The following is a 22054-nucleotide window of genomic DNA, read 5'->3' as shown; positions in this document are numbered from 1 at the left end:
ATTTTTTCTTTTGCTTTTTTACATATCTCTTTCCTTCTGACTGTGTAGCTTACTGGGAGGCTGGGTAGCTTGCACATGGACTCTTACTCTCCTTCATTTCTCACTCCTCTGCATTTTTAGATATCTCTTTCTCTTTATTCTCTCTGCCCACCAGCACAACATATTTCTCTCTCCTGTCTAGCTATTGGCTATTAAGCTCTATATTTGATTAATCAGGTGTTTTAGGCAGGCACATTAACACAGCTTTATAGAGTTAAACAAATGAAAAAAATGAATGCAATACATCTTTGCATCATTAAACAAATGTTCCACAGCATAAATTCATGTAACACATCTTAAAATCATATTCCATTACATGAATTAATTCATTCATACTCTATGCAAGATTTGTGATTTCTGAAAAATTTATAGTAACTGTGCTTTGCCTATGAAAAGATACATACATATGTCTTACTGTGACTTGAAAATCAGAGTGTCCAGCTGGGCGGTACTGGCATACGCCTTTAATCCCAGCACTCAGGAGGCAAAGACAGGCACATCTCTATGAGTTTAAGACCAGCCTGTTCTACAAGAGCTAGTTCCAGGACAGGCTCCAAAGCTACAGAAAAACCCTGTCTTGAAAAAACAAACAAAAAAAAAACAAACAAACAAAAAAAAGAAAAACAAACAAACAAACAAAAAAAGAAAGAAAGAAAAAAGAAAATCAGAGACTCCTTCCCAGCTCCCCTTTCCCCAATAAAACCCCAGGGCTGGATGAGTTCAGAGCAGAATTCTACCAGAACTTCAAAGAAGAGTTAGCACCTATACTGCTCAAATTGATTTGATAGAGTGAGGAATATATTGTGGGAGGGGACAGGAGCCCACGCATTCAATCAGAGTATTCATGGAAACACATTCTTGCCCACTTTGGTCTAAGGATTCAGTAGACATAAAAGATCTTTATAGTCTTTGACTCCTTTACTTCTCTGTTCTTTCAGAATTTATTCCAATATCTGACTCTGTCTTTTTTTTTAATAAATATTTATTTATTAAGTATACAATATTCTGTCTGCATATATGCCTGCAGGCAAGAGGAGGGCACCAGATCTCATTACAGATGGTTGTGACCCACCATGTAGTTGCTGGGAATTGAACTCAGGACCTTTGGAAGAGCAGGCAATGCTCTTAACCGCTGAGCCATCTCGCCAACCCACTGACTCTGTCTTTTTATAATTAAGAACAATTAGATGTTGTACTACAGTGATATGTAAAATAAATTTCATTAAACCATTTACTTTCAAAAATCCCACAAGTTTCTTGGGTATATTGTTTTTAGAGTCTACATCATTATTAACACTTACTTTTAGAGTTTTATTCCAATTTTATACCTTCAGGTTTAGCTACTGAAGCATTCACACATACCTCTGAAAATCCATTAACTACGGATGACACTAGATGAGACCTCCATTTAGAAAGTAATGGTGAATTTCATTCTATATGTTAAATGTATTTATTTTATGTTGTGTGCATCATGCTTTGCATTCATGGATGTCTGTGCGACAGTGTTATGTCCTCTAGAACTGGAGCTATAGACAGTTGTGAGCTTCCATGTGGGTGCTGAGAATTGAGCCAAGTTCCTCTAGCAGATCAGGCAGTGCTCTTAACCACAGTACCATCTCTCCAGTGCCAACATTCAAGTACAATTCTAAATGTGGCTTTAGAACAGGAGACAGAGTTTACTTTCCCATACTTTGGTGGCACAAGCTTTGATTTTCCTTTTAAGCATCAATTTCCCTAATTTTTCAATTTTAGTAGACACATGAATGCAAAAATAAACTAATAGATAAATAGCTTTCCACTAACTAGTATCAACTTGATTAAAACAAATAACCAAATCTTGCTATGTATCTAATGACTCATACTGTAATGATTGTTGTGTCTCTTTAAGAGACAAGCCATGCCCACTCCCTCCCCCATCTGCTGAGGCAGGCTGATCTTTAGCTTCTGGCCTGAGCTCACTCTCTTTCCCCTCTTCCTCTTGGAGAGGCAGCTTCGCTTTTGCTTCTCTCCCCACTTCTCTGCTTCCCCCTTCTCTGTCTCTCTCTCCTCTTCTATCTTCTCTCTCTTCTCTCTCTCTCTCTCTGCCCATCCTTCTGCCTTCCCCCTTCATAACCCCCCCAAATAAATATTCACGCTTACTCTGCATGTCGTTTCTATCCATGTCTCTGTCTCCTGCCGGCCTGCCATGTGTCTTCCTGCCTGGGACCAGCCACCACTCGGGGACTGGCAGCCATCTCTGACCAGGACTGGCTGCACCCAGGTTCTGCACCCTGCTGTCATATGACCTGCTACCACCATTTTGGGAACTACAGCATTTCTGCTCCCTATTGCTACTTGGGATCCTGCAGCATTTTTAATTTTTCCATTACACATACTGTTTTATAACTTTTTTTGTCAGAAATAGCACTCAATCCTTTGCTTCACTGTGGACATTTGTTTTTTTTTTTACCTTATTTCAGTATAAAGGGTTGTTGTCTTGAAATGTTTATAATGTAATACTATACTTTTTTCTAAAATGTTTCTGATGTGTACTTACAGTTGAAGGACTCTAAATGCATTTCTAAGCCCCTTCAACCCTAAGACATTTTTCTAAAACCTTAGACTCACTCTTGGAAATGGGACAGTCGCCCCCACACACATACTGGACTGCTTATCTTCTTATGTCCTTGTGAATAATCTTCAAACATAACTCCGTTCTGGGAATTGAGGCAAAGACAACCCACAGATGTTGACTCAGTTCCTGATGTATTGATTTAGTCACTAGAACAAGGTCAGGAAGACCAGAGATGCTCTCCCTTATCACCTGACCATGCAGCCATTCCCCTGCCCTGGAATAGACCAATCATTGCTAGTAACCCTTTGAATAAGCCAATCCAATAAGTTGGAAAACAACCTACAGGTTCCCCCCTTGTGCTTTTTTCTTTAAATGATGAACTGTAACAGCTATCAGATGTCCTTCATATCCTGAACTTGAAGGACCCTGTCATGACAGAATAAAAATCCTCTTGCTTTTGCATCAATTGAGGCTTTGAGAGTGGTGTCTTGAGCAACTCCTCCCTGATGATTGGACTTCTAGTCCAACATTTTGGTGCATTGGCCAGGACTTGAGTTGCTTCTGGACTCATTCCAGGCCCAGTTGGAGGAAATATGGAGTGCTCTTATTATCTTTGTCTGTCTGTCTGCTTTGTTTCTGTGATTATTGTAGTCTGTGTTTGTTTTTATTTTGAGTCTGTAGTGCTGCAGAGCTTCTGAAATTGTACCTACATAGGGCCAGTATCTGTACTGGAGGACACTCCAGTAATCTGTAAATCTGGAGGACACTCCAGTATCCGAATGGGCTAAGAGTGACCAGGTCACTCCTCTAGTTCCCAAGAGACAGGGCTTTTTGCCACTCACCTCCTCTGAATCTGTAGTGCCAAACAGTTTCTGATTTTGAGTTTGGTTTGGCTTTTTGTGTCTTTGTTTTTATGTGTCTTTGTTTTGTATATCTGTTTGTACTCAAGTCTAAATCTGGTACCATGGGGCAGTAAGTAACCGCTTCTCTGACCCTAACTCTGAATTTAGAGAAAAACTGTAGACCAAGCTGTGGAAATCCAAAAGAAATACTGGCAAGCGGTCTGCTTCCTGGAATGGCCCACTTTTGAAGTGGGCTGGCCACAGGGTGGGACATTCAATCTAGATACTATTTGGCAGGTATAAGAAAAAGTCTTCCAGCCTGACCCTATGGCCACGTGGACCAGGTTCCCTATATTGTCACCTGGGAGAGTTTGTCCAGAAAACCCCCCTACTCTGGGTCAAACCATTTCATTACAGAGCACAGGGGGCTGGAGAGATGGCTCAGAGGTTAAGAGCACTGGCTGATCTTCCGGAGGTCCTGAGTTCAATTCCCAGCAACCACATGGTGGCTCACAGAGCACAGTGCAGGCACCGAGGCCCGACTTCCCTCTGACTTTGATAACAGCAGTCTGCTGCTCTTTTCCCTGCAGGAGGCACACATGCCAGCAGGGTCCAAGCTGGTGCTAATTCCTCCCCACAGGACCCAGTAAGCCTGTGGGCTGTTTCTCTGGGGTCAGATACCCTATTAGAAAGCAAAAGTCCTGTAAAGAGCCTGGACCTTTTCACTTTGGCAGCAGATAGAGAGATTGCAAATAAGTATCCCTGTGGCTTTTGGTAAACCACGAATGTGGATTCAGGAGCAACAGGTAGTAGGGGAAGCCAACATCGGAAGGGCCTCCCAGCCCTGGGGCATCTCTCTTCTAGGGATGCTCTGTTCTGGTCATCATGTGCTGTGTCCAGGGTAAAGCTTCTGGTTTAAAAGTTGGGGAAAGTTAAGCCAAGTCACTTTAAAATATGTGCTTATAAAAAACTACAGATTGTTGGTTTCTATATTTCTTATTAGACAGTGTGTACAGAAAAAAGTAAATTCCCAGCTCTGATTAGATGAATACAGGACTACACTGTCTTCAAGAATTATTGCTGTAAATGCCCTGGCCCCAGGCCAGGGCCATGTAAACAGCCCAGCTGAGCTTCTAAGCCACCCATGTGACCAGGTTCAGATCTGAATTTAACATTTGACTGCTCGCAATACTTGTGATGAGGTGGGGACCCCAAGTTGCCCCACATGGCGACGATTCTCGTTTATTATTGATATAAAAAGGTACATTTTAGGTTGTTTTCAGATTCTGTCTATGAGAAAATAATTCTGCTATGTAAAATAGGCCCCAAAAGGATATTGCTGTGTTTTTTTTTTGTTTTGTTTTGTTTTTGGTTTTTTTTGAGACAGGGTTTCTCTGTGGTTTCTGTCCTGGAACTAGCTCTTGTAGACCAGGCTGGTCTCGAACTCACAGAGATCCGCCTGCCTTTGCCTCCCAAGTGCTGGGATTAAAGGCGTGTGCCACCACCGCCCGGTGATATTGTTGAGTTTTGAGGTAATATGTTACCTAATTCTGAAAATTCATCATACTAATATTCAAAGTAGCTGTATCAGTTTGCTTTTTTACCAAAAATGGAGAATTTTTATTGCATATTCTTTTTTTTTGTGATTTGTTTATATTTTATTTTATTTTTTTTGAGTTTTTTTATTTTTTTTTATTTTTTATTCTTTTTTAATTAAAATTTCCACCTGCTCCCCATTTCCCTCCCCTCCTCCCAAATATTGCCCCCTCCCCCCACTCCCCTCCCCCTATCCCCACTCCTCTTCTCCTCCCCCCACACCATTCCCCCTCCCTCTCGATACTGAAGAGCAGTCCAAATTCTCTGCCCTGCAGGAAGACGAAGGTCTTCTATCTACGTCCAGGAAGGTGAGCATCTAAACAGGCTAAGCTCCCACAAAGCCAGTTCATGTATTAGGATTGAAACCTAGTGCCATTGTCCTTGGCTTCTCATCAGTCTTCATTGACCGCCATGCTCAGAGAGTCCGGAATCAACCCATGCTTATTCAGTCCCAGACCAGCTGGCCTTGGTGGGCTCCCAATAAATCAGTTCCACTGTCACAGTGGGTGGGTGCATCCCTCGTGGTCCTGATTTTTTGCTCTTGTTCTCCCTCCTTCTGCTCCTCATTTGGACCTTAAGAGCTCAGACCGTTGCTCCAAATTGAGACTCTGTCTCTACCTCGATCCATCGCCAGATGAAGGTCCTAAGGTGATATGCAAGATATTCATCAGTATAGGATAGGGTCATTTCAGGTTCCCTCTCCTCAGTTGCCCAAGGTACCAGCTGGGGATATATTCCTGGACACCTGCGAACCCCTCAAGAGTCAAGTCTCTTGCCAACCCTAATATGGCTCCCTTAGATAGGATATATACTTCGCTGCTCCCGTATCCATCCTTCCTATATCCCAACCATCCCAATCCCCCGAGCTCCTCCCATCCTCCCCTTCTCATATTTCTCATCCAATTTCCCCTTTGCCCCATGCCACCTCACCTGCAAGTTCCCAGTTTTTGCCCTGCAATCTTGTCTACTTCCCCCTCTCGATGCGGATGACTATATGATTTTCTTTGGGTTCACTTTCTTATTTAACTTCTATAGGATCACACATTATATGCTTAATGTCTTTTATTTATGGCTAGAAACCGATTATGAGTGAGTACATCCCATGTTCCTCTTTTTGGGTCTGGGATACCTCACTCAGGATAGTGTTTTCTATTTCCATCCATTTGCACGCAAAATTCGAGAAGTCATTGTTTTTTACTGCTGAGTAGTACTCTAATATGTATATATTCCACACTTTCTTCATCCATTCCTCCATTGAAGGGCATCTAGGTTGTTTCCAGGTTTTGGCTATTACAAACAATGCTGCTATGAACATAGTTGAACAGATACTTTTGTCATTTGATGTGGCATCTCTTGGGTATATTCCCAATAGTGGTATTACTGGATCTTGGGGTAGGTTGATCCCAAATTTCCTGAGAAATCGCCACACTGATTTCCAAAGTGGTTGCACAAGTTTGCATTCCCACCAGCAATGAATGAGTGTGCCTCTTTCTCCACAACCTCTCCAGCAAAGGCTATCATTGGTGTTTTTGATTTTAGCCATTCTGACAGGTGTAAAATGGTATCTCAAAGTTGTTTTAATTTGCATTTCCCTTATCGCTAAGGAGGTTGAGCATGACCTTAGGTGTTTTTTGGCCATTTGAATTTCTTCTGTTGAGAATTCTCTGTTCAGATCAGTGCCCCATTTCGCATATTCTTTTAAGCATAAATTGTCAAACAATATTTTTAATCTTGGTCATTTTTACAGGGATAAGATAAAATCTCAGAATTGTTTGATTTGCATCTCCCCGATGAATAAGGATGTTATATTTAAGCAAATTTTAAATATCTTTTAGTCATTTTAAGTTCATCTGTTGAGAATTTACAGTTTAGGTCTGTAACATAATTTTATTGGATTATTTGTTCTTATTAGGACTAAGTTTTGAAGTTCCTTATATTTTTAAAAATAATTGATAAAGATACCTTCCCATTCTACAGGTTGATATTATGTTCTGTTGATTATATCCTTTGCCACACAAAAAGCTCAGTTCTGGAGATCTCATTTATTGATTGTTTCTCTCCATGTCTATGCCGCAGAGGCTGTGTTTGAAAATGTACTTAAAGCTTTTTTCTTCTATGAGGTTCAGTATTGTTGGTTTTATGTTAAGGTCTTTGATTTGTTTGGGTGTCAGTTTTGTGCATAGAGATAAATATGAATCTATTTTCATTCTTCTATGTCTAATTAATTCTTAAAGGGAGAAACTGACAGTCAAAATGCTGGGCTCATGGCAAATCTCAGGGGCAAGGCACCCCACTAATTTGGCCAAGGTAAAAGAGGTTCTTCAGGGACAAGTTAAAATCTGTGTTTCTTAAATGTTTAATGGAGGTTTACAGGCATTTTACCCAACCTCTAAAGGTCAGCAGGCAGTGGCAGCCATGGCCTTCATAGGACAGAAAGCATCAGATATAAGGAGAAAGTTACAGCAAGTAGATAGTTTGCAAGATTATAGCTTGCAGAATTTGGGGAGACAGAGAAAATGTTAAACGAGAGACAGAGAAAATGAAGCGAAAGAGAGAGAGGCGGGAAGCAAAAGAAAGAGAAAGGTGGGAGGCAGAGAAAAGAAAAAAAAAACAGAGGGATCATAAACAAGAAAGAAATGATGGCGAAGCCTGCCTGGGGCACAAGGCTGGGGGTATGAGCCAAGCAGGTATACAAGACTGAAGGTAAACAGAAGGCGGGGGCAGCAATGGTGGACAGGAAGCAAATGATTTAGTCAATAGAACAAGGTCAGGAAGACCACAGAGATGCTCTCCCTTATCACCTGACCATGCAGTTATTCTCCTGCCCTGGAATAGACCAATCATTGCTAGTAACCCTTTGAATAAGCCAATCCAATAAGTTGGAAAACAACCTACAGGTTCCTCCCTTGTGTCTGTGGCTTTTTGCTTTAAATGATGGACTGTAACAGCTATCAGATGTCCTTCATATCCTGAACTTGAAGGGCCCTGTCATGACAGAATAAAAATCTTGCTTTTGCATCAATTGAGGCTTTGTGAGTGGTGTCTGCAGCAACTCCTCCCTGATGATTGGACTTCTAGTCCAACAGAGTATAAATAGAAAAATTAGAAACTAAGTTTAAAAATTTAATTGACTAAAAATTACAGTATATTAGTTAGGGTTCTCTAGAGTCATGGAACTTATGGACCAAATCTCTCTCCATCTATCTATCTATCTATCTATCTATCTATCTATCTATCTATCTATCTATCTATCTATCTATCTATCTATCTATCTATCATCTATTATCTATCTATCTATCTATCTATCTATCTATCTATCATCTATCTATCTATCTATCATCTATCTATCTATCTATCTATCTATCTATCTATCTATCTATCTATCTATCTGTGATCATATGGGGATTTTTGGGGGAATAACTTTCAGAGTGCAGTCCAAAAATGGCTGTCAGTGAAAGGAAGGTTCAAGAATCTAGCTCAGATACACAAGACTGGGTGTCTCAGCTGTTTTGTGTATATGCTGGAATTCCAAAGAAGTAGACTTCAATGACAATGAAGGAATACCTGTGCTGACAAGGTGAGGGAATGCAGAAATGTTGAAGACCCCATGACTGTACAGGAAATGCACATGTGACAGAGCACTAGGCATATCAACAGGAAGTGTATACATCCACCCAAAGGGAACAACCTATTTTGCTGAGCTTCGGGAACACTTCTCTTTTGGAAAAGTCACTTTTGTACCTGTCTTTGTTAACTTTGTGAAGCCATGATTCTTCCCTTTGAAATGGGATTTGATCCCAAGACACCTCAGCAGTGTGACTCTGCAGGGCAATGTTGTAACCTTGCTTCCCCACACGAGTGGGCTTTAGAGTGATAACATTCATTCCTTTTTCTAACAGTCAAATTGACATTTGTCAGTGCCAGAAATTTACCCTCTAACAGACCACACAGAAATTTCTATAGAAAGCAGGCACTGATCAGTAAGACAACATGTTCCACCTTTGCTAAAAAACAAATCTGGACATTCCCAAAACTGGTTATCACAAAGAGATTAGATAAGGAGAATGGGTGAATCCAGGATTTAGGCATGTTTATTAACTTTATCTAATGGTTTGGAATGTCAGGTACTTCCCCTTGAATGCTGGCACTTTCTTTCCTGGGTCAGGTCACCTGGTCAGGAGTACTGCTTTGTCTGGTTCTACCTGCCTGTTTTTGTCATTCTGATATGCCTATTATCATTGTTCTTGCTTGGGGAATATTTCAACTACGTCTGTAAAGACTAGAAACCTCATGGAGACCAGCACTTACTCTTACTCTTCTTCTCCTCACTACTTCTACTTCTTCCCCTTACTCTCCTTTTTTCTCCTTCTCCTTCTTTTCTTTTCTTTCACCTTCTTCTTCACTTCATTTCTTTCCCCTTGCATGAAAAATAAATAAGACACAGAGGTAATGTACTTAAGCTTAACTTTTACACTCAGGTACTTGCCTGCTGTACACATCCAATTCTAAACACTCTGGGGACACTGAGCCTGGCACTCAAGGCCCCCTGGTAGAGAGAAATAATACCCCATCTTTCTTCTTCCATTGTTCTTCCAGCAGAAAGTGTGACACAAATTGAAGGTGTGCCTTCTAGCTTCAAGGTCTAGATCAAAGTTGAGTGTCATCCATCCTTACTATTTGGATAATTGGCCTGTTGTCTTCTTTCTTTAAGGTACAGATCACAACTGTGCTCTCCAGTTTTGAATTGTAGTTTATTCCTGATATAATAAAGTTGAAAACCAAGAACAACTGTCATAATCTAATCAATCCATTGTCAACATGACATACAATCATAACACCTTATTTATTTCCAAATGAAAATCAATAACTGGGTTGTAATTATGACTAAACATAACATAATTATGTCAAATACAAATGATTATATATTTAGAATAGTGGCAATATCTCATGGAGGATATCATTCTAGTATCTCAAACTTCTGATAACCACAAATATTCTCTTAATTGATGTTGCAACATATGATGAGGAAATTTAAAGGACATAGAAATAACTTTAGAAATGCATTATCAACAAAATACAACAGAAACACTCATATCAGTTAAAGTTCTCATTGTGGCAATAGTCATGTGACTTTAGATGGTATTTAGAACTGCCATACTCTGCTGCCCATTCTGTATTTCTCCCAACCTGCAAGCACTTCGCAAGGTCTTGGGTCTTTTCCTAGAGAAATGAACCATGCCTTCATTCCTGATGGGCATGTGATGTTTGTCATACTTATTGGATTATACTGTTTTCTTTCTCATTTGTCTTAATGGCAAGTCCTGGTATCACAAGGAGATGCCCTAAAAGATCTCCTGTATTCTGGACATATTATCCTTCTTATCTCTGTTGTGATGAGACAATCCAATTTCCCCATGCTAATCTGGATATATCCTCTGCCTAAAGTTGTTATTCTTTCTTTAGTCTGTTGGTTTAAGAGCATTTGAAGCCCAAATGTCCTTTTCACAGAGGAAGTTTTCCAGTGTAGTCAACCTGCCAGTAGGTTGGTGGCTGGTCACTCTAGTAATGGTGTCTTACATGGGGCTAAGTTTTGGTCTGTGCTAATGCATAATATGGCAACTCAGCAAAACTGTAGCTAAGTCAGCCATGATGAGTTCAAGTCCATGTTCTTGAACCCATGCCTATCTCCCATTTTGGCAATGTGGCCACTTTGGTCATGGGCCCATTGGACACTGACATGAATAACTGGGAAAAGAGGCTGACTGTACATGGAAGAGTCATTCTGTCTCAATGAGTTTTGAACTCCTCCTCAGCTGAATGAACCTTTTGATCAGCATTTACATGGAATAAAATGATCTTTATACCCCTTTCCCTTTCACAGAGATATTCACATTCTTCTTCCTCAGATGTCTTCTCTCACCAATTTTCTAAACATGCTCTTTAATAATCCCTCAGCATCCAGTCAAACCACTGGATAAAGTCCATCAATCAGTTCATTGCTAGTTGTCGATTAGACCATCTCTCCTTTCAAATAAACCACATTGAAATGTGTATTCTTTGATTTTCTGCCCACTGTGAACATTTCTTTTCACAAGCATCTTTCAGGGTTGTCCCAGCCAGGGACTGTAATCCGGTAGCCGTCTAATTCTGGATGGTTCGTGCATGGTGTATTGAACCATCAGCCAGGGCCTAGTCATCTATTTCTCATTCAACCAATCATAGGGAATAGACTATAGGTGTATTCTTAACAGCAGAAGGCATAGTAACAGGAGTAGAAACCATTGGAAGTTGGCCATCTCTTCATGTATCTTCCTTGCATCTTCAGGACCTACTTTGTCCTGAGTTCTATATACCACTTCCATTTGATAACCAGTTGCAGCAGTAAATGTCCTATTTTATAACTTGATAGATCTAGAAATACCCAGCTCATGATGGGCATTTCACATCACCTGGTAAGGTGGTGACTGTAATGGTTTAAGCCACATATAGTTGATACTACTAGGTTCTAGGGGTCATGTAGGGACAGACAAGCCCTCAAGCACCCAGGGATGTTAAAGGCTGCCTCCTGCATGATCCACATATTACTCAGTTAAGACCTTCCCCGCTTGCATGAGCCCCATCATCTGCATATGATGTAGCCATGTCAACCCCTGTGTGCATGCACCAGAGAGCTTGTAAAAGCTGGATGAGCCATCTTCCTCCCTCTCTGCACACTGACTTCCCAGGCCTGTGCACGTCCCCTCTAATAAACTCCTAAGAATATTTGTTGTGTGCTCTGTGTTTCCTTCTTGTTAAGAAAAAATCCTAGCATATAGAAGCCTAATTAGGTTAAATGAAACCAAATCAAAATGTCCATCATTTTATCAAGCACAGTGCCCTCTGATGACCGTTCCCATGTTGGGAGACAGGACTGGGGTGGGAAGGGGGTGGTGGGGGTGGCGAGAGGGAGGAGCCCATGCAAACTGGGAACTAAGTGTTTCTTCTCTAGGATCATACCTAAATACACTGGTGGAGAGGTCCTGACCCCTCCCTGCAAAAGGGGTTTTACCTGGCAAGCTGGGATTTGTAGTCCAGGCTAATGCAACTCCTTGTCCAGGGGTACTGAGATGAATGCCAGAGACTGGAGGCTATGTTCCAGACTTAACATTTCTCACTTGTGCCAAGTAATTTCATTGACCCACTGTCAAATGTTCTGTTTTTCCCAGTGAATTGAATTAATAGTATGTGCTTGCATATTTGAGTATATTTATTTTTGCAAATGCTTTTATGGGCAGCAGTGGCAGATATTTGGAGTGAATTTAAGAGGTAATATTGTTCCAATTCTCCAGTGCTCCTTTTTTGGATGTTATTCAGGTTTATTGTTTTCCTGGGTTGTGTAATTTGTTTTGTTTGTAGACTGTGTAGCAGCTGTGGCCTTCCACCTAGTCAGCCTGCTCAGAGCAAAAGCAGCTTTCTATGAGATTAATAGAAATCATTATAACTGCTTCTGCAGAAGCACTGTATAGAGGGCTGTTAGGTGACTTTTCCTTGAAGTTTTCTGGTTTTGTGTTCTCTATTTTTTTGTGTTTGTGAAAATTATGGTTTTGGTAAAGTTATCTTTTAGAATAAGCATCAAGATTGATAGTCGACTTTTCACAGTGTCATCTACTTGAATTTCAAGCAAGACCTTATGGTACAGTATGAACATGCGAGAGGCATTTTTTTCCATCATTTGTCTAATTTACTTTTGTTCCTACATGATTTTGATGTAAGAATGTTCCTAAATGTCTCTGCTTTTACATTGTGATTATGGTTAGAAGTGGACTTGTTAACTGAGCATGCTTAAGGAAAGGGAGATGATAGATGAGCATGTTCAGACTTCCTACGTAAAATCTCCATGCTTCATTTGTTGAGGAACAATACTGTTTGGCAAACAACTCCCACACTCTTTGTGCCTCCTGCAGGCAAGAATTTTTTTATCATTTCTTCTGTCTTGGCTGTTGAAATGACTGGCTATTTTTGGTAGTTAAAACTGACTACCTCTGGGATTATCTGATACACAAAAAGAATTGATTATACCTGAGAGAGATTTTACTTAAAGGTTTTTGAAAAGAGAAAATTCTCCATTAATCTGTATAATTTGAGATGATAGGACACACCTTAAGCTGCTTGGTGTTTGTACACACGTAACCAGTGAGCCATCTCTCCAACACAGTCTTAACACCAACACTCTTGAGCAGAGATAGTGGGATTTTCTGCATTTGAGACCTGACTGGCCTACAGAATAAGTTCTACAACTACACAGAAATATCCTATCTTGAAATCACACAACAAAAACTGAATCCAACAAAGACTATGGCCCAACTTAATCCGCATCTTACATTCTGGTAGCAGCAGTCACATAGAAAGTACTTTGAAAAAGAAAAGTCTCTGTTTTGCCTCTGTGCTCTAGCTCAGGCTACCAAGCTCATTCCTTTACTAGCATTAGAGCCTACTTCACTGTAATTTTGATGAATACTTAAAAGCAGCTGAGTCACAGAGCCTTGTGGGCAGAACAACTACTAGATTCTTCACTTGACCTTAGACAAAAGGCTGAGAAGCAAGCTATTGGATTCTTCAATTGCCATTGATAGGCAGCTATTCTTAAGTTACCTGGACAAAACCTTGTGAGACATTTTAATAAGCCCACTTTTTACATATATGGTGAGATTCATTCTACCAGTCCTGTTGATGTAGAGAATCTTAAATACTGCAGTTGTATATTTTATTCACCTGACTATGGAGGGAGATGTGCTGGCTAACAATAGTGCTCATGAAGATATTCTTTCTAGCTCCATTATTCTCTACATATTCAAATTGCCATGAAAACTACTCTTTTTATTATTATTCATTTGTCTGGCATTTCCTTCGAATTTAGGGAACACAACGCATAAAGCAATGGAGCGATTATCCAGCTTTCCAATGAGGGAAAGACCAATCATTTAGCTCGAGATCTGGCTCCTGCTTTTCTCTTTCCTTTTGTGTAAAATCCCTGTGAAAACCATGTAAAAAGTACCTTCAGTTCATCTGACCTCAGAATGAAGCCACACAACAAATATTTCATTTTGTAACTTTAAAACTCTCTTTAATTGTTAGTATTCTAGGCATCCTTACCTCTGTGGGAGAGGAAATTACTCCACCCACCTAGCACAGTGCACCTTACTAGTCACATAGTGTGCTGGAAGAAAAAGTGAAAGTTCCTAGGAGTGCATTAAAATGACATTGATTGCATTTGTAGCCAGGGGCAAGTGGTATAGAAATGTATATATTCTCAGATCTGGAGAAGTTCTCTATTAGGGTGAATGGACTGAACAGGAACCAGTATTCTGTCTCTTTAAGCACACTATATACCAATGGGAGGTGCTCTTGTCACTCAGGACTCACTAGCCAATCATGCACTCCAGGTGACCTGCCAGTCAGAAGCAGTGCAGGTCTCTTCCCGGCAGCCATCTTCAGTCTTGGCTTTGAAGAGGAGCTGTCGCCAGTGGATTCCTGTTCTTGGGTGCAGTTGCTGTTGCAGGGAGATGACACACTGAGAACTTTGGCAAAATGGAGAAGCACCACATGGTGAGTGAGGAAATGCTGTCTCCTGATAGTGAGGAGCAAGGTGCGGAAAACACTATGGTGTTATCTCCATGGGTGGAAACCTGTCGCCATATTCCCTGTATGTGAAGTTCCTCATGGTCCCTGCTAACTCCTGAACCTAGGGGCAGGCCTCTGAATAACTTTGCTCTGTGGCTTCATCTCCTTAGAGTATTGGGAGCAGGACGTTGTGTGTAAAAACACGTTCCTAGTCAACTTCAACAGGGTTCATGCATTCATGGAAACAAGTTGCAAAACTCAGAGAAGCCTAGATTCTCCAATATCTTCTTGATATCGAACACTTTGCATTTAAGCTTTAAATATGATCCGAATTCATATTTAAATTTGTGGAGGTTATCAAAGACATCTCACGTGTTGTGTAGCTTTCCACTACTGTACCAAAATGTAGAAGAGTAGAATTGGCGATACAATAGATTGAACAATGCTTAAAAAATAATTAAGTCTTACAAAGTAGAATTTAGCAGAGGGAGAACTGCATCTAAAACACCCGGACTTTAGGTATTTGCTAATTAGGGCTGGTAGAGATTAGAATGCCCGGGTATACATTGTTCATTGGGCTTGTCCAGATATTTGACTCCAAACCATTTCAAAGAAGCCATCACTGATTTAAAAATAAAAAGTCACTATCAGGTGCTGGTGGTACACACCTTTAATTCCAGCATTCTGGAGGCAGAAGCGGGTGAATTTCTTTGTGTTCAAAGCCAGCCTGATCTATAAGAGTTCCAGGACAGGCTCCAAAGCTACTGAGAAATCCCCATCTCGAAAAATCCCCGAGCGCAGGGATTAAAGGTGTGCCCCACCACTGCCCGTGTAAGATGCTATTTTTCTTCAGGTATGGGAGGTATCTTCTGCACCACCTCCCCACCCTATCTTTTTTATCTTTTACTTGTCCAGTCCAGTCTTTCTCCTCCCTCGTGATCTTCACTTTAGAACCCTGTCAGTGAAGAATGACCTGCTGTAACAGGTCATTGGCATACTTAAGAGAATATTCTGAGAATACTTTTGCCTAAATATTTCGACTGGCAAGTTGCTTGCTTCTATTTCAATTGTTCAGAGTATAATCTGGACCATTATTCTAAGGGATACTTATGGATAACAGCATATATTGAATGCAAAATCTGTCTAACCTAGTTCCCGTTGAGCATTGGACAGAGATCAATGCCTAACATCATTAAAGAGACTTTTCTTTATTAATCTTCTGAATGTGTATTGTGATTTCTCAGTAGAAAGTCATATTAATTCTAGAAGAGCTGCATTTACATCCCAATATTAATATTGTTTCTGAGACAACTTCTGTTATGTTGACTCAGGTGGCCTTGGTCCCTGTCTGTTGCTTTCCTGGGCAACCTTGAGTGTCCTGTATATTACACCTTCAAAGTTCTTAAATGACTGTACCAATTTACAGTTTTAAAATTATGTATTTGCCTGGCAGTAGTGGTGCACACAGAGTCTACAAGAACTAGTTCCTGGAGATACACGAAAGCTACAGAGATACCCTGTCCCAAACAAAACCAATACATTAAAATAAAATAAAATAATGCATTTGAGCCGTGTAGTTGACTGCCAATGCAGGCACGGGAAAAGGATTTGCATATGGAACATTTCTTCTCTCTTCAGACCAGAATAGGAAGAATAGATTATTGTGTGAACTCCAGGGGGCACAGCATAGGCAATCAGCTGTTGGAGCCACCACTGTGAAAAAGGGCCTGACTGTGGTAGCAGGAGAGGTTTGTAATTGCCCAGCATGTGTAAATTAATGTCATGTGAATGAACACAGACCATCTTGTGTGGGGGTCCAGATTAGGAAGGTTATCTTGAGTCAAGGAACATTGAATTTGCAATTAGGCAACTATCTTCTGCAGATATGATTGATATTTTTTTAAATTGAAATTTATTGAGCTCTACAATTTTCTTTGCTTCACTTCCTGCTTCTCCACTCCCCCATTCAACCCTCTCCCAAGGTCCCCATGTACCTGATTTACTCAGGAGATCTTGTCTTTTTATACTTTATACTTCCCATGTAGATTAGATGTATGTAAGTCTCTCTTTGCCTACTCTTTTTTAAAAAATACTCATTTATTATGTATACAATGTTCTGTCTGTGTGTATGCCTTCAGGCCAGAAGAGGGCACCAGACCTCATTACAGATGGTTGTGAGCCACCATGTGGTTGCTGGGAATTGAACTGAGGACCTTTGGAAGAGCAGGCAATGGTCTTAACTGCTGAACCATCTCTCCAGCCCTAGCCTACACTTTTTTAAAGTCAATATAGAAAATTTATTTAATCTCAAAAGTGCATTTTTTGGTGTATTGAGAGAGGGTTTCTCTGTAGCTTTGGAGCCTGTCCTGGAACTAGCTCTTGTAGACCAGACTGACCTCAAACTCACAAAGATCTGCCTGCTTCTGCTTCTGAGTGCTAGGATTAAAAGCATGTACCACCACTGCCCAGCTAAAAGTGCATTATTATCATCACATTAAAAATCACTTTTTGGTATCAGTTTCAAAACTTTCTTTAAGTGTATTGCTGCTCTTATCTCTATTTGTTTCTGTTCTCCAATGTTTCTAAGTCCTTGACAATTTCATTTCATTTCTTTCAAGTTATGTTGATTTCTATGTAGAGCAATGTCTCCTATACTTTAGGCTTGCCTCATGCTATGTAATTGAGAATTATTGTGAACACCTAATCCTGCCTCTGTTGCCAGTTCTGGGAAGATAGTCCTGCAACTCCTTCCAGGTTTGTCCTTCACTAGTCAGTGAGAAAGAAAAATAGAGCAGTTAATGAGTGTCTGCTAATCATTCTGGCTTTTGTTGGGGACTTAGAAATGAAGAGGGATTGGTATAAGAGTTGAACTCAATGACCAACTTTGAAGCTGGTGGAGACAGTGCAGGAGGTGAGATGTTGGCTTTGAGCATTAGAGCTTTCCTCCTCCAACTGAGATTATTTATGCGGAATCAGGTTGCCCTGATTGATCAGTTGTGATGCTGTATTATTATCCTGATTGACCATTGTTTTCAATCCACAGACAATGGCAATCTGGGTGTGGGACTGACCTTATCTTGAAACCTAATTGTGATATTACAATAGTTCATCAAAAATAGATGATCTGGGTATAATATAGTGTCCCTGGTTAACAGGACTGTTACTTTTCTGGATTAAGATCTTCATCTATATGGAAAATACATGACAAATATTTATTGTGCTCTAATACAAATTCCTAGTCTCTGGAAGACATGGCTTTTAGCCCATTTCAACTTTTCAAAATAATTTTTGAGAATAAAACTACATCATATTCACATTGTCTTTGCTCCCTCCAAGCCCTAACATGATCCTGATTGTTTTTTAATTCATGGTTTGTTTTTCTTTAACAAGACTTACAAAGTAACCACAGTTACACAGGAACAGTGATTCCTTTATGAATGTGACCTGTGTTTGTCTTCAGGATTTTCCATCTCTGAGGCAATGGATTGGCTTCACTGGAAAGTGAGTGTGCAATGCAATGTGCACACAAAGGATCCTGTGCTTTGGATGAGAAACAGGATGTGGTGTAGGAGAGTCGAATTTTGTGTACTAAATACAAACTTTCTAAACTAGGGCACTGTATGCTGGGCTGGGAGGGTAGAACTGGAAGGACTGTGCTGTCTGAGTCATTTGATCTCTGATCCTCCTATAGAGGAGCTGCTAATATTGTGAGGCCAAGCTAGGTGGCCCTAGCCTGTGAGGAATTCTGGGAAGGGTTAGCAATGGGGAGTATTAGTAGCAGTTTGTGGGTTCTTTCCATGATTCTATTCTGCCTGTGCAGTAGAGGTAGTAAGGAAGATCACAAGGTATACCATGGTGAGTGTTGGGTGTTCAGGTCTGTTGAACTGTCATTTCTGCTGTGACTTGGACTGATCATGAGGCAGACTGTAGGTATGTTGGTCCATGTGGTTCATGTTGGTAGTGTCCCTTGTCTTCTGAGCCTCCCTGTATATGAATGTATTGGGGCAAGAGAGTCTCCGAAAATTCAGGATATGATGGTGATTGTCCAGAGTACACACATGGACACTGCTCTTGGTGTGCAGTGGGAAGAGAAATTAGAAAACTGAACGTCTAGATTCCAGAAGTTCTCAATATTGCATTTCAATTTCAGATTTGTGTTATAAAGATTACAAATAGTTTAGGAACTGGTAGGAAATGATGATATTGATCTTCTAGCAATGAATGATTAGAAGGCTTTTAATGTGATGCTGCCACTAGCTGCAATGGTGTGATCCAGTGAAGCTTAGTTCCAGGGAACAAAGGAATTTCTGATCTGCAGAGATTTCTCAGATGTGCATTGTGTTGGGCAGGTAGATGGAGCATAATTCACATCTTGGGCCATAATCCATGTAGGAGAAAATAAATTTTGAATCATTTTTCTTTTTTTCATAAACGACTTTCCTCATGACACATTATTAAAAAAAATACACATCCATTGTAATTGAGTTTAAAAAATAAACAAAATGCAGCTCCCACCTCCTTATTCCCAATTCTTCCCATTCCCTCCAAATAAAAGGGAAAATTGTAAACAAAAAATAAAACTAAACAAGAACACCTGATAAACAACAACAACAAAAACAACAGTGCAAAACTTCCCCAAACAAAGTAGTGTATTTCCCCAGGGGTAAGTAGAATTTACACTGAATCCACTGTGAGTGAGTTCTTTCCGCTACAAAAATCTGCAAAGAAAGACTCAAGACAGAAAAATAAACAAAAAGGAACCCAAAAAATGCACCAGACAAACTTTAGAGGCAGGAGCCCCGAGGAAAGAAGGGTAGCGTGTGCCTAGACCTGGTAAATCAGGAGCAGGCAGAGACTGCAAAAGGCAGAGAGAAGATGAGGGAAGGAAACAAGCTGAACAGATTGGTGCCCTCCAGAGCTCTAGGTAAAAAAAAGGCCTCCTACCATTCATGCCCACCTACTCTTGAGCAGGCCCAAAGAGAGTGAAGTGGAGCAGAAAAATAGGGAGCAGGTTGCACATTTGAGAAGTGTCCATATTGAATCTCCAGAGCGAATATGTTACCCCTGCCTTAATCCCTGGGCCTGCCCTGCTGCCCAGAGCAGGTTCCTCCTCAGTTAGTCATGGGATTCTCCCTCTTCCACAGTATATTTATTTATTTATTTATTTATTTATTTATTTATTTATTTATATTTATTTATTTATTATGTATACAATATTCTGTCTGTGTGTATGTCTGCAGGCCAGAAGAGGGCACCAGACCTCTTTACAGATGGTTGTGAGCCACCATGTGGTGTCCGGAAATTGAACTCAGGACCTTTGGAAGAGCAGGCAATGCTCTTAACCACTGAGCCATCCCTCCAATCCAGTATTTTTTTTTGGAAAATAAATTTCCACCTTCTATTTTTCTTTTCATTTTTTTAATTCTCTTTTTTTCATGATTTATGGGCCAGCTGTTTAAACTACTGTAGAATCCAGACTGGGAGCTGTTGTAATTGGTAGTTTGGGCACGGTATGGGGCACACAGGTAACCTGTCTGTTGTGCTGATGGGAATCACCTTGATCTGTCTCCCTCTAAACAGAGAATCATCTAAAGCCATGGAAATCCTCACTGACTCTTTGTCTAATAAGAATTCTATATTTGCAAACCCTTTGACAAGGCCACTGAATTTGTCACAGACTGTAGTAACACAGTTGAATGAACCACATCCATGAAAGTGAGCTTCCAGCTCTTCTGCTGTTGCACCATAGTCCACATTGCCAACATAGATGGAACTGGCATCAGCCTCCATCTTCTCCTCTAGAGACTTGATCACTGAGCTAGCATTGCCTGGGGTTGTACTCTTATTCATCTGCTTCTCTACCTCATTTTGTAGCTCCTTTAACTTCTCATCCTCTTCCTCTATCTTCCTGACTCCCTGAAGCTTTGATCACTTCTAGCAATCATATAGAGAATATCATACACAAAAAATACACAAACATACACAAAAAATAGCAATAACCTTATTTTCAGAAGTGCTTGGAACTCCAGGTAGTTAGAGTAAATCAAGTTGATTTACATGTACACTGATTCTTTAAAAATCTATTCTCTTGAAATTCCATTTAAAAAGATATCATTTCCTCACTGTGATGCAGACTTGGATTCCATCACCAATTGTAGGAAACACCATGGTAAGTGATCCTAACAGACATCATTTTCTTTAGCTAAAGAAAATGAAATGCTTTCAGTAATCAAATCTATTTTCTGTAAAGTAAAAACATTGGAAGATTTCAAGTGAATATTATAAATTTTGGTGAAACAGCCCTTCTCACTGAACCCATTTTCTATTATTGGTAAAGGAAAGAACAGGAGTGTACAGGATGTGTGATGGTCAGTGATTCAGTGATTTTGATTAGAACCTTGTTGTTCTTCTTTAAGAATCAATAATATATATGTGTGTGTGTGTGTGTGTAGATTTGTGTTTGTGCCTTGTTTTGTCCATGGTGTCATCCATATTGTTGATTTTGTGAACCATAATTTAATTATATCATTCATTATTTTTGAAAATGGTGAACCTTCTCCAGTTTGTACTCAGAATATTTTTTATACTCTTTTGTGATAAACAGTTTTACTTTTCTCTTCTTGATCTCAGATGTTTGCTTCTAATTATTTTATTTTATTTTTTCATTTATATTTTAACAATAAAGCTTGCCTGAAGATCATAAACTAAACAGATGCCATGGCCAGCCTTACACCCCAGGCAATAGTGACACACACCTTTAATCACAGTAGTCATACCAGTTTGTTGTAGAGTCAATGCTGGTGTCTCATATCTTTAATCCTATCACTAAGGAGTTGCAGATAGGAAGTGGCATGCCTGGGCAGAGAGAGGAATATAAGTTGGTAAGAGAGAGGAGCTGAGGATTGAGTGTTTTGTAGAAACAGCATTCACTCTGAATACTTATAGAGACAGGATATCCCATTTGGTGAGTCTTACAACATTTATTTAGGGCTTCCCTTGGAGGGAATGCTGAGGCTAAGGAAATGTTAGATTAAGAGAAATGAAGACAGAATCATAGATTTGACTGAGAAGATAAAAGGTCAATAGAAAGCAGCCTGAGTTTATTTCTCAGCCAGCATATATACTAAACAGAGTCAAAAGGCAGATCAAAAAGCAGTACAGTCAGCTCCCGACCTCCCTGCACTGTGCTTGGAGGCAGCTCAAACCTGTGCATTATCTGATTCAGCTAAGCAGCTTCTAATTACTAACAAGGAGTGCCCCTGGCTCGCCTACACTAGCCCAAATCTTAGTAGAAAAAAAATAGACTCTTTTGAGCTGGGCAAAATGCTTTTTCTGTTGGCTAACACAGATGTTATTCAAAGTCCTCAAGGTTACTAGAAGAAGAACAGCAGGCTTGTTCAGACTCAAATAGACTCTTTAAGTC

At 40.2% G+C, this 22054-nt stretch overlaps 1 pseudogene; it reads right to left on the bottom strand.

Moving 5' to 3' along the window:
- Positions 1 to 14440: 14440 nt before the first annotated feature.
- Positions 14441 to 21844, bottom strand: LOC130866851 (polyadenylate-binding protein 2-like; annotated as a pseudogene).
- Between the last annotated feature and the right edge of the window lie 210 nt (positions 21845 to 22054).

This window comes from Chionomys nivalis, chromosome 26 (genome assembly GCF_950005125.1).
Source record: "Chionomys nivalis chromosome 26, mChiNiv1.1, whole genome shotgun sequence".
Lineage (NCBI taxonomy): Eukaryota > Metazoa > Chordata > Mammalia > Rodentia > Cricetidae > Chionomys > Chionomys nivalis.
Note: the sequence above shows the minus strand (reverse complement) of the source record. Positions and strands in the feature narration are given on the sequence as shown.